Raw genomic sequence first — 12,216 nt, 5'->3', positions numbered from 1 at the left:
TCAAATGATCATTGAATAATTGCTTTTAGTAGTTCAGATTGTAAATAATATTGCTTTCTGCAAATGATTTCCAAAAAAATATAAAAATGGAAATAAAAAATGAAAAGAGGGTATAAATACAAAAAATAGAAAAAAAAAATGAAAAAGAAAAGAAATGATAAATGAACCCCACAAAAAAATGAATAAATGTGAAAGTGATGCTAGCTTAAGTGTCACTACTAGCCTTCTGGATTTGTAAAGAATAAATTTATGAAATTGTGTGCAGCGTGTTGAAAATGCTACAATCTTTTTCTGCTTGAAACGCAGTTTAGTCATGTTCAAGTTGATTTCAATTTATGTTAATTAGGTTAGAGTGAATAACTTAGCCAAACAGTTTAATCTTGGCTAAGATTAGATAGGTAGAATAGGTGAATAAAGTTAATTCAACTGCATAATCTGGATCGCTGTAGTTGAGTAGATTAGTTTAGTGTTTGGAATAAATATTCTTTGTCTCTTAGAATGAAAAAATTGAAAGGGTTTGCACGCTTAAATGCACCCTCGTTTGCTTTAAAAATGCATTAGAATAGGAAATTAAAGGTTTCGATGTAATAAGTCTAAATTGGTTCATTCACCAAATTATTGGACTTTGGGTTATAATATATATGCACAAATATGTGGTGGGACCAACCGGTGTTAAACCCCGCCTTTTTCACGACCCCCCGATCACCCATTGCATTGATCCAACGACACACGGTAGATTTCGGACCCTCTCCCCTGAAGTGATAACATTTAATGGCAAGGGGGTTTGAAAAGTAGTTTACTGCCCCCTTACGTGTTGCCACCATGGGATTTCAAACCCCCCCTCCACTTACTGGATACTGCCTTCCCCCCCCCCTCCGAAAGCGATTTCGCCATCCTGCCTCAACACTTAGTTCCCGCCATGTGTTGCCTCCACATCTCGTCGCAGCTCCCACTCCCATCTCACCACGTGCCCTTACTCCCATCACTCCCATCAATGGTCTTGCGCCACTCACCCACCAATCCTTAACTGCCACGTCCGTGACTGTTGCACCCTCCATAAATTTTCTTTCCATTTGTCGCATCCATTATAGAAATTAATGCCTTAATAAGACTGTTAATCCAATGGTTAAGGCTGGTTTGTAGCTAATAAAAATCAAACTCTCACCTACAATCGCACCTTTTCTCTTTTTGGCTCATGAACATTGTTCTTACCTTTGTTTTGTTTGTATCTTACAACAGCATTTTTGTTGCTTGTCTTTGGTAAATTTACAAAGGTTTGCCACTCTCAATTCCCTCCAACTATCGAACACATCGCCAATTCCTTCTGTACACCCTTTCTCTGTTCATTCTACAACTGCAATGGCACCCAAAGTTGCCCCTGTAGTAAATATTATGCTCACTCCCCTTGTCGACAAAGACTACAAGATTATTAAAACACAGTGTGAATTCGACCTCTTCGAATTACGTTGCTGGTTTCAAGATAAATTTCTTGATCAATCCCATGAGATACACCTCTGGAAATCCAGAGTTCCTTTGTTTGTTGTCCCCCAATCCTATCATTTTCCAGAATTATTTCTAAGATGCCAAGCCTCTTACCTTTCAAGCAAGAGGGAAATTATTTCCCCAAATGGTGAAATTCTCTTCACCATCACAGCTGACAGCATAATTCAAATGATGTAGATTCCCCACTGTGATCCCCTCTCCCCTTTCTCCCTTGAAGGTCTCAGAGAAATTTAACATAAATTAACCTCCCCCTAGAGAGTTGCCATTTTTGAAATTTTCCTCCTTGAAGACTCTACTCTTAACTCCCGAAGAAAAATCCCCCATACCCATCTTCTATGTTCCCTCAAAGGACAAGACAAATTATCTCTATCTTGTCATCCATTCTTGGTTACTATTCAGATGATTGGGTAGATGAACCTATTCTAGGCTTTTTGTAGGAATTTACAGGGTAAGTTCCTCAGAAAGAACACCAAAAGGACATCGCTCACAACCAGATCACAGATCAATACACCAGTATTTTTGACGTGGTTAAAACCCTCAAAGAGGGAAACAGTCCACGGCCTGCGCCAACGTGGCTACTACAGGCAATTTATTAATCAAAGAATGAAAATTTACATAAGCTTCTCTCATGCATGGATTACCCGAACAATGACCCTCCATGCGCTTTAAATAGAACTCATGGACCAATCGGGTGTCAAGCCACGGATCAAGTGTCGGTAATACCGAGGAGAGAATGAACCATCGAATCACTACATATTGTGACCGTCGGATTGTAAGTTACAAAATGTACAACGGTAAAGAAACACACTTTACCTAACTCTAAACTAGACCAAGTTGTACTTAACTATATCCTATGTGTCGGAATATCCTAACATCCCCCCTTAAGAACAACTTGGGATAGGATTGAAGGATTTACAAATATGACACAATAGGAGAAGGAAGGAGGCACTAGAACCTATCCCCCCTTAGTGACAACTTCCTGAACTCCAAGCATATATCGAAGTTTAGTGAACTTCGCCTCTGTGAGAGCCTTTGTGAAGATGTCTGCAACCTGATCATCTGTTGAACAATATTGCACTTCAAGAACATGGTCATGAATGAGCTTTCTGATGAAGTGCATGTGTAGTTCAATGTGTTTGCTGCGCTGATGCTGGACTGGATCTTTGCATAGCTGAATGGCACTTTGATTATCACACCAAAGTGTGGTTGGATGCTGCTGCTCAAAGCCAAACTCTGATAGGATCTGACGAAGCCACAAGGCCTCCTTACTAGCTTCCACGGCACCACGATACTCTGCTTCTGTTGACGAAAGAGAAATGGCAGCCTGTTTCTTACAAGCCCATGTAATAGGTCCTGAACCAAGAGTGAAGACATAACCGGCAGTAGACTTCCGATCATCAGGGTCACCAGCCCAATCAGAATCAGTGAAACCAACTAATAGAGGAGCTGCTTTGGCACTGTAATGAATCCCAAACTGTACTGTACCTCGAACATAACGAAGTATTCTTTTAGCTGCTTTCCAATGACTTTCATGGGGGTTTTGCATAAAACGAGCAACAAGGCCAATAGCAAAGGAAAGGTCATGACGAGTATGGGTTAAATACAAGAGTTTTCCTACAAGTTGACGATATAAGGTAGCATCAACTTCAGGAGAAGTACAAGAGACTGAAAGTTTGACCCCAGACTGAAAGGGAGAAGGGGCTGGCTTACAGTCTTCCATGTGAAAATGACGAAGAATATCACAAGCATACTTGGACTGGGAAAGGAAAATACCCTCCTTGGATTGCAAGACTTGAAGACCGAGAAAATAGTGTAAGTGTCCTAAGTCTGTCATTTCAAATTTCTTTTTAAGGCTGGACTTCACATGGTTTATAAGGTTGGGATCACTACCAGTAAGAATAAGATCATCAACATAAAGAACAAGGATGATAAGGGAGTTGCCCACTTTCTTGGTGTAGACAGTATTGTCAGAATGACACCTAGAAAAGCCAGATTCTAAAAGAAAGCTATCCATTTTGGCATACCAAGCCCGAGGAGCTTGCTTGAGACCATAAAGAGATTTCTTAAGTCGACATACAAGGCTGGAGTCTGTTTGGATGAAGCCAATGGGTTGTTCCATATAGATTTCTTCATGCAAGTCCCCATGCAAGAAGGCAGATTTAACATCCATCTGATGGACTTCCCATTTTAAAGAGGCAGCAAGGGAAAGAACAAGGCGGATAGAGTTCATTTTGGCAACAGGCGAGAAGGTTTCAGTGTAGTCAATGCCTTCAACCTGTGAAAAGCCCTTAGCAACAAGACGAGCTTTATGTTTATCAACTTTCCCATCTGGTCCATACTTGGTTCTGTAAACCCATTTACATCTAACAAGTTTGCGTCCCTTTGGTAGAGGAACAAGATCCCATGTATCATTTGTTAACAATGAATGATATTCTTCATTCATAGCTGCTTCCCAATGTGGATGGCCTGAAGCTTCTGCAAAAGTGTCAGGATCATGATTTACTGGAGCTTGAGCCAGTAAAGAAGAGGCTCTTTCAAACTGAGAACGTGTACGTCGCTGATCTGTAGGATCACCAGCAAGATCACCTGCTGCATCCCGAGTAGCACGGACCCATCTTGGAAGTTGAGGATCCTGAGAAGGTGGGGGAGGATTATCATCCTCACTTTCATCATCTGAAGAAGAAATGTTTTCAAAAGTAGAAAAGATAGGAAGAGGTGGCACATCCGCCGGACTAGGCTCGCAGGCCGATTTATTTTCATCAAATTTTACATCTCTTCTAATGATAACATTTTTGGACTTAAATGGAATAAGTCTATAACCTTTTACATCTTCAGAATATCCAACAAAAGTACATTTCTCACTCTTAGGTTCTAAAGCTTTATGCTTTTCATCTGGAATATGGGCCCATGCTTCACTTCCAAAAACACGAAAGTGACTTACATCTGGTTTAATGGAACTCCAAGCTTCTTCTGGAGTGATATTCTCTAGAACCTTAGTAGGAGTGCGATTGATTATATAATTTGCACAATTAATTGCTTCGGCCCAAAAACTAAGACTGAGTCCTTTAGATTGCAGCATACAATTAGCCATTTCCTTTAAGGTGCGATTTTTCCTTTCAGCTACACCATTTTGTTGTGGAGTGTATGGAACAGTATGTTGCATTTGAATTCCATTTTCGGTGCAAAAGTTGATGAATGTGTTTTTAACATATTCTCCACCATTATCAGTTCTTAGCTTAAGAATTTGATGTCCAGATTGTTTTTCAACAAAGGCTTTGAAGGCCAAAAATGTGTTAAATACTTCGCTCTTGAGTTTTAAGAAGTATACCCAAGTGCGTCTGGAGAAATCATCAATGAAAGTTAAGAAATACTTGCAGCCAGAGAATGAAGCAACAGGAAGAGGACCACATAAATCACTGTGCACAAGCTGTAAAGGGGCTGAGGCGTGCCAAGAGGCACGTTTGTCAAAACTGTCCCGATGATGTTTTCCGAGTACACATCCGGAACAAACACCATCTCTGCAAGATACCATAGGAAGACCTGTCACCATATTTTCTTTACATAGATGCTGAAGGGAGCGATAGTTTAAGTGACCAAATCGCTCATGCCAAAGTTTGCTCACTTCATCATTATGAGCAACAAATACTGAGGGAAGATTTGATGACCCAAAGTTGTGAAACTTATACAACCTTGTGGAATCATCAGCAATACCAGTAGCTAGAATCTGTTTAGGATCTCTTAGATCCTTGATTACAACATCATGAGGTGAAAATTCAACAATTTTACCTTCACCTGAATGAGTTATCTGATATGCAGATAGAAGGTTGCAGGATAAGGTTGGAACACATAATACATCATTAAACTGACCATTGTCTAGATGAACAGTTCCAGTCCCTACAACATTAAGAGATCTATCATCACCAACATATATATTTTTGGTGTTACAATCATTTAAAGAAGAAAACATGGCTTGGTTTTTGGCCATGTGATAAGAGGCTCCAGAATCAATGAGCCACTCATGAGAAGGAGAAGAAGAAGATACATTTAATGCATAACCAGACTGAGATGATTGACAACGACATGCAGAAAGTGCCATTCCGGAAGTTGAAGTTGAAGTATGCTCCACATGGATGTTATGTTTCTTCATTGCGGCTTCCAAGGCTTCCATCTTCTTAAAGCATTTAGATTCTAAGTGGCCATCTCGATTACAAAAGTTACAATGTCTATCAGTCTTCTTCCATTTGTTTTTATTGGTCTTATCATTTTGCTGAAATGATCTTTCATTTTGAGGCTGAGTTGGTTTAGGACCATTCTTTTGAGGATATGACTTCTTAGGATTCTTTGAATTTGGTTGCTGCTGGGCGGCTAACGCTTTCGTGGAAGAGTTTCCAAGATTAAGAAGACCAAGGTGTAAGAGTTTTTCTTGTTCTCTTATTAAAAAATCACAAAAAGAGTCAAAGGAAGGGGCCTTGTAGTCTTTCCCTTGACAAATGAAAGCTTCCCTTGTAGAATGGAAGGTGGAAACAAATACAGAGTAGGCTGGTCCCAACTTAGTAAGGATGGAATAAATAAGGTTACCATCTTCTTTCTTAACCTTAACACCTTCCAAGAGATATCTAAGGGTCTTGAATTTGGACAAGAAATCTTCAATGCAAGAAAAATTATTAGGATCCAAAGTAAGCAACTCATTTTCAAGTTGATGGGCTCTAATTTCATTTTTAATCCCAAAAACTTTAGCGATTTTTTCCAATGCTTCATGAGGAGTCTCAAGTTCTGCAATATGGAATCTAAGATCAGGAGAAATAGACATCCCTATCAAACCACGTGCTTGATCTTGTCTATTTTCCCATTTTGCAGCCTTGTCTTCATCTTTTGGTTTCTTCTCTTGGTCTGTGGCTATTCTGTAGAGACCTTTACTTCTAAGTAAATCTTCCATGTAGGCTATCCATTGGAAGTAGTTAGTGCTGTCAAGAATGACTTGGCATGGACTTTCCATTTTTTTTTAAAAACTGAAGCTGAAGATGCTGAAAGTAAGTGTTCCAATGGATAGATCTCGAAAAATTAGGCTGTTTTAAAAAAAACGGCTCTGAAAAAGGCTTCCGGATGAAGAAGTTATGGCTTTTTGAAAAAAATTTGTTGAAGTTGCCGGCAAAGTGCGGGAATGAAAAAATCCGCCCCCACAAAATGGAGACTTGAACCCAAGACCTCTACTCTCTTAAAATAGCTTTGAACCAATTGATCTATACAAAAAATTTGAGAGAGAGAGAGAGGGGGGGGGGCTTGGTTTGCGTGCTTGCCTTGAGAAAACTCCTTTTCCCTACAAAACACAAAACACAAAACCCAACACGAATATGCAAAGAAAAACGAACCTTGCGGCTCGAAGTTAGCTTTAGCCAAAAAACTAGATATTTAAAAAAAAAAAATCTCAAAGTTAGCTTTAGCCGAAAAACTAAATATTTTTCTCAATGTTTTTGATTTTCCGAGATCACACTAAGGTGCAGGGAAAAGAGCATACGCATGAGAAAAATCCTTCCTTTCTGTTTCTGATTTGCCCAGATCGCACAGAGTCGCAGGGCAAAGAGCATACGCAGAAATGAAAGGTATAGATCCGGTAAAAAAAAGGGCTAAATAAACCGAAACCGAAATAAGCAGAGAGAAAATAACAGTAAACTGCAAAAACACTGTATACCCCCGATCTGAAAAATGACGCAGCTAGGGCTACCGGAAACCTTTTCGCGTGAAACGAAAGGGGTTCCTCACTGGAACAGATGCTCCGAACGCAACAGAGCAGTCCTCTCGGCCCGAAAGCAGTCAGAAACAGCAGATCTAGGAAACGACAGCCGCATGCAGTTCTACCAGCTTCAGATTTGGATCACCAACGGACGCGGCCCTCAAATAGCTCTGATACCATGTAGGAATTTACAGGGTAAGTTCCTCAGAAAGAACACCAAAAGGACACCGCTCACAACCAGATCACAGATCAATACACCAGTATTTTTGACGTGGTTAAAACCCTCAAAGAGGGAAACAGTCCACGGCCTGCGCCAACGTGGCTACTACAGGCAATTTATTAATCAAAGAATGAAAATTTACATAAGCTTCTCTCATGCACGGATTACTCGAACAATGACCCTCCATGCGCTTTAAATAGAACTCATGGACCAATTGGGTGTCAAGCCACGGATCAAGTGTCGGTAATACCGAGGAGAGAATGAACCGTCGGATCACTACATATTGTGATCGTCGGATTGTAAGTTACAAAATGTACAACGGTAAAGAAACACACTTTACCTAACTCTATACCTAACTCTAAACTAGACCAAGTTGTATTTAACTATATCCTATGTGTCGGAATATCCTGATTTTCTGTAGAGACCTTTACTTCTAAGTAAATCTTCCATGTAGGTTATCCATTGGAAGTAGTTAGTGCTGTCAAGAATGACTTGGCATGGACTTTCCATTTTTTAAAAAAAACTGAAACTGAAGATGCTGAAAGTAAGTGTTCCAATGGATAGATCTCGAAAAATTAGGCTGTTTTAAAAAAAAACGGCTCTGAAAAAGGCTTCCGGATGAAGACGTTATGGCTTTTTGAAAAAAATTTGTTGAAATTGCCCGCAAAGTGCGCGAATGTGCGGGAATGAAAAAATCCGCCCCCACAAAATGGAGACTTGAACCCAAGACCTCTACCCTCTTAAAATAGCTTTTAACCAATTGATCTATACAAAAAATTTGAGAGAGAGAGAGGGGGGGGGCTTGGTTTGCGTGCTTGCCTTGAGAAAGCTCTTTTTCCCTACAAAACACAAAACACAAAACCCAACACGAATATGCAAAGAAAAACGAACCTTGCGGCTCGAAGTTAGCTTTAGCCAAAAAACTAGATATTTAAAAAAAAAAAATCTCAAAGTTAGCTTTAGCCGAAAAACTAAATATTTTTCTCAATGTTTCTAATTTTCTGAGATCACACTAAGGTGCAGGGAAAACAGCATACGCATGAGAAAAATCCTTCCTTTCTGTTTCTGATTTGCCCAGATCACACAGAGTCGCAGGGCAAAGAGCATACGCAGAAATGAAAGGTATAGATCCGGTAAAAAAAAAGGGCTAAATAAACCGAAACCGAAATAAGCAGAGAGAAAATAACAGTAAACTGCAAAAACACTGTATACCCCCAGAAAACTCCCGAAGAAAAATCCTCCATACCCATCTTCTATGTTCCCTCAAAGGACAAGACAGATTATCTCTATCTTGTCATCCATTCTTGGTTACTATTCAGATGACTGGGTAGATGAACCTATTCTAGGCTTTTTATCTACCCTTTCTTCAGAAGAAGGACCGTTAGTCACCTTTGACTATGGTCCCTTCTTAGCAAATGTAATTCATGAACAATTCCTTCAGTTTTTAACTGAAGGAATGTTCAGATATTCTTCAATTCTCATGTATATGTTTATGTTCTTTCAAATAGATAAGTTTACATTCGCAGTGCAGAAGCTTGATCAACAAGGAGAGCCTCAGTCATTTGTCTTCTAAACTTCCTTAATCAGAAAACAATCACAAGAATTCAGCTTCTCAGAGTTCATAGACCAGTTTGTGTATCCAACAACTTGTTTGTTGAGTGGCCAGTAGGTTCCAAGGATTAGTGAAGACATTCAGAAGGTTTTACAACTCAGTGAACATGTCAAAACAGGGGACTGGTACCTTTACCAGTCATTCATAGAAATAAGAGTATATGGTTCAGAGTTGCCACCATACAAACTGCCTAAGTATTTTCCAATGAGAATATTTGCCTTGGAGTACATCAGGCAAATAATTCATTCTGATAACATCCATTTTGTGGCAGCCAAGAAGAAATCTCAGTTTTGGATCAAAACACAGATAGGACCCTTCATCTACAACAGTAGAGCAACAGGAGAGGAAGCATACCTCCTGCTGAAACAAATGAACTTCCCTCTCAGTTTCACTTGGTCTTATGACCCCTTTGGGGTAATTTCCAAGTTAAGAGTGGAACAAAAAGCCACACCCTATGTGCATACTCAGAGGCCAGAAATAGAGAAATATATGAACCAACACACTTGGGTAGAAAATACATTGCAGGAGGCCGAGGAGCAGGTACTTTCCAGGACAGCTTCAAAGACTCCCATACCCAGAGAGAAGACAGATAAGAGACCAAGAGAGGATGATTCTCCATCAGTCACAGAAGTCTCAACCAAAGAATTCAAAATATACACTAAGAAGATTAAGACGGGCTCTAAAATAGACTTCCCATCATTGGACGACACACAAAGCACTATTGTTCTTTCAGTTTTGAAGACTTTTAAGTTGGAAAGTGGTACCACAGAGTCCCCATCTTCCTCGGTTACTAAAGAGATTACAACGACCATACCTCAGACTCCAAAATCATCCACAGAGTAGAGGCAGCTGGACATTTTTCAGAGATACAAGGAGATTAAGTAGAGAAATGAAGCCATTCATCATAGTATATCCGCTCAATTCAGGAAGCAATCTTCCTCCATCCAGCACAGACTCATCTCAACATATGATACAGAGAAGGGAAGGATGCATATGGCATTCTTGCAGGCCCAGGTCCCTCAACCAGAGTTAGCAGTAGATTTTAAACAAACCACTTTTGAATTTGGGGCAAAGAATGTCCATCCTTTAGATCAAATAGATATGCACAGGCAGGCAGGAGAGACGGTATACTCTACTTTTACACAGACTGCCATTATTGCTTATAAACTACAACTTACTTTAAATAATGTGTAGTCGCAGCTCAAATTGGAAAAAGTGTCCTCACTTGCCAAAGATACTAGAATCAAATACTTGGAAGAAATGGTGATCAAAGCAGGCTTTGATCCAGGTAATTCGAAATCCATGGAGGAGATAATCAAAAAGAAAAATGTTGACATAGAAACCTTAAAGAAGCAATTGAAGCTGCCAACAACAGAAGACCCCCAGGCCAAGGAGCTTGGAGAGATAGAGCTACAAAAGGAAGAGATGTTGAAGCTTTTAGTGGAACAAGGTACCCAGATTAAAGCAATGGAAGCAGAAATGGACAAACTAATGAAAGAAAAGGAACAGAGTTCACAACTTGCAGTTGTTCCTCTTGATGCAGTTCCCATTGCATCTCTACTACAAATAGGTGTCCCTACAACAACCATGGCAGCAGGAACATCATTTTCTACCGTACTTCCCACATCAGTTGTTGATGACTCAATTAAGTTAGCTCAATCTATGGAAAACATGTCTATACAAGAAGAAGAGCTAAAGAAACTGAAGATGGAGGTAAAGATTGTACAAGGACATAATACAAGGTTTGAAAATGCCTACATGACAGATACACAGAAGTCTCAAACATTGTCCCAGAGATTGTAGAAGATGGAAAAAGATTGTGCCATGGGCAATACATTGGCACAAGTAAAGGAAAATATTTGGAAGAGGATCAATGAAGACATGGAAGATATTTGGCCTTCAATCCAAATTATTTTTGAACAACAGGAACTGATTGAACGATCAAATGAAGCCATCGAGCAGGTCAGAAAGCAATTGGGAGATAAACCCAATGAGGCCACTGAGCTCATCAAATTTCTCAACTCCAAGAACAGTGAGGAATTGGAAGAGTTGGAAATTGAAGACAGGACTGAAACAATTTTGGAAGTCAGGAAAGTGCTGACTAAAAGAAATCTTATGAGACAACTTGAAGAGAAGGGTCAAATTATGAACACATGTATACATAAATTCTTTGCCAAGCTGGAGCCTCTCTACAAGAAAGGACTTCCAAACTTGTTAGTGATTAATGACAAGCTCAGCACGTGGTCAGATTATAGTGAGCAGATTATGACCAAGGCAAGAGACAATTCAAAGGTTACATTCGGAAGACTCAATATGACAGGAAAGGCTTTTCTGGAAGCATTGTCATACGATCTCCACATTCAGTATGTAATTCCAAATCTATTCATCACCTGGCCGACATTTGCCAAATATATTGAAGTCGATGAAGTGTACAAAAAGTTAATGAAGAAGAATATCCCAAGTGAACAACGTCGGGATAAACTCTGTGAGTTACTAGAGTAACAGGTAGTTTCTGTGGCACAGCTCAACATTACAACACATGCAGAATTTGAGTGCCTAACAGCCAGCTATTCCACCATTTCAGTGCCACCACTTCAGACAGTTCAAATTTCCCTGATATTATTGTAATAAGTTAGATTGATTCAGCTTTATTATATTTAGATACATCCTAGTCATTATGACAAGATATTTTTTGTAAATTAGTTATAAATACTTCATATGCAAAAGTATCAAGGGTTTGCTTTTGTACGAAGAACACTATTGTATATTTTTCTGAAGCATCAGCAGATTACCAGTAATACAGAAGCTCTTTCATAGGATTCTTGTGTCAAGTTGTTGGTGAAGTGCATCTATCTGTCTTATGTGTTTATATTTCTCTTTTTATAGCACATATTTGTTTTCTAGATCTGAATTATTCAATAGATAAATAAAGGGCAGAATTTGTTTAAATCTACACTCTGCACTCGGCTACGAATAATTTATGTGTTCTTTTGATCTTTAAATATAGAATTCAGGTAACAATACTCTATATTCAAAGTGAACCTTAAATCCGTTCCTCTTTTCCATTTCACAGACCTTAAAGAATCCAGTCAGTTTAGCTACCTTGCTCTGTAAGATATATCTGTATATACTGTAGTTAATCTGTATTTT

This window comes from Pinus tabuliformis, chromosome 4_2 (assembly GCF_031772625.1).
Source record: "Pinus tabuliformis cultivar Carrire ecotype Pingquan chromosome 4_2, CPIR1, whole genome shotgun sequence".
In the NCBI taxonomy this organism is placed as follows: Eukaryota; Viridiplantae; Streptophyta; class Pinopsida; order Pinales; family Pinaceae; genus Pinus; species Pinus tabuliformis.
This window is presented reverse-complemented; position numbering follows the sequence as displayed.